This window comes from Carcharodon carcharias, chromosome 9, assembly GCF_017639515.1.
Source record: "Carcharodon carcharias isolate sCarCar2 chromosome 9, sCarCar2.pri, whole genome shotgun sequence".
Lineage (NCBI taxonomy): Eukaryota > Metazoa > Chordata > Chondrichthyes > Lamniformes > Lamnidae > Carcharodon > Carcharodon carcharias.
The window spans coordinates 99,676,796-99,678,778 of NC_054475.1; the positions used below are offsets into that span (position 1 = coordinate 99,676,796).

Here is a 1,983-nt window from a genome sequence, read left to right on the forward strand (position 1 = left end):
AATATGGCATCAAATATGCTCCAGCAAAACTGGAGTCAATGAGAATCGGTGGTGGGGGGGCCAAAGGGTTGGGGAGAGCTCTCCACTGGTTGGAGTCACGCCTCGCACAAAGGAAGGTGATTGTGGTTGCAGTTGTTGGAGGGCAATCATCAAAGTCCCAGGACATCAATACATGAGTTCCTCAGGGTAATGCCCGAGGCCCAACCATCTTCAGTTGCTGCATCAATGACCTTCCCTGACGACTCACCATGTGCAGATCCTGCCTCTGTGCTATCTTTTAATGTAGGCACAGTGTCAGTATCATAACTGATGGCTACATGGGTAATATTGAAGATGGCTTCCCAAGTGCATCAGAACTACCACAAGGACTGTGAGGATGCTGTTAACAAGCATGTGAACCTGGAGTTCTACTCCTCCTGTGTTTTTCTCTCTATGTTCTCTTTGACTGGGATGATGTTGCCCTGCTTCACTTTGCTGAGTTCTTCAAGGAGCAGTCACGTGGGTAACGGGAACACGCTGAGAAACTGATCAAATTCCAGAATAAATGTGGAGGCCGAGACATCCTGGAGGACATCAAGAAACCAGGGCAGGATGAATGGAGCAATGATCTGAAGGCAATACAGAGAGCTCTGCGGATGGAGAAGAACGTGAACCAGAGTCTGCTGGATCTGCACAAACTCTCCTCTGTGTACACTGACCCTCATCTTTGTGACTTCCTGGAGACTCACTACCTGGATGAGCAAGTGAAGAGGATCAAGAAACTTGGAGATCACATCACTAACCTGAAGAGACTGGAAGCCCCTGAGAATGGCATGGGAGAGTACCTGTTTGACAAGCTCACCCTGGGGCAGGGTGACTAAACTGACTGCAGGGACAATCTTATTGTGTTTACTATTTTATTTGTATAATTGAGACCTTTGACCTGACCAGTAACTTGTGAAGGAGGACAAGGAACTAACTATAAATAAACTATTCAGCATTAAAAAAAAAACCTTCCCTCCATCATAAGGTCAGGAGTTGTGATGTTTACGGATGATTGAAGCATTTGCATTTGAAGTTCCTGAGATTCTGAAGCAGTCCATGTCCACAAGCAGCAAGGCCTGGGCAACATTCAGGCTTGGGCTGATAAGTGCCAAATAACATTTGTGCCACACAAATGGCAGGCAATGGCCATCTCCAATAAGAGAGAATCCCCCTTTGACAGTCAATGGCATTACCATCGCTGAATCCCCACTATCAACATCCTGCATGTTACACAGAAATTGACTGGATCTGCCATATGGCTACAAGGGCAGGACAGGGGCTTGGAATTCTGTGGCGAGTAACTCACCTCCTGACTTCCCAAAGCCTGTTCACCATCTACAAGGCACAAGTCAAGAGAGATATTCTCCACTTGCCTGGATGTGTGCAGCTCTAACAACACTCAGGTAGCTTGACACCATCCAAGACAAATGCACCGCAGCACCTTACCAAAGCTCCTTTGACATCACCTTCTAAACATACGACCTCTGCCACCCAAGAGGACAAGGACAGCAGATGCAAAGGACCACTACCATCATCTGCAAGTTCCCTTCCAAGTGAGGGTGGAAATTGTGGAAGCACTGGCCATAATTCTCCAGTATTAAACTCAGGGGAGGTGCCAGAGGACTGCAGAAATGACACCTTTGTTCAAAAAAGGGTGTAAAGATACTCCCAACAATTACAGGCCAGTACGTTTAATGTCAGTGATGGAGAAGCTTCTAAAACTAATAATTCGGGACAGAATTAATAGTCACTTGGGCAAATGCTGGTTAATTAAGGAACATCAGCATAGATTTGTTAAGCACAAGTCGTGTTTAACCAATTTGCTTGAGCTTTTACAAGGGGTAACAGAGAGGGTTGATGAGGGTAATGCTATTGATGTGGTGTACATGGATTTCCAGTAGGCATTTGGTAAAGTGCCACACAATTGACTTGTGTGAATAAACTGACTGGATCTGCCAT

The 1,983-nt window shown here is 45.9% G+C and overlaps 1 pseudogene; it reads left to right on the plus strand.

The window, feature by feature from the left end:
- The first annotated feature begins 333 nt into the window (after positions 1-333).
- LOC121282451 lies at positions 334-860 on the plus strand (annotated as a pseudogene).
- Positions 861-1,983: the final 1,123 nt, after the last annotated feature.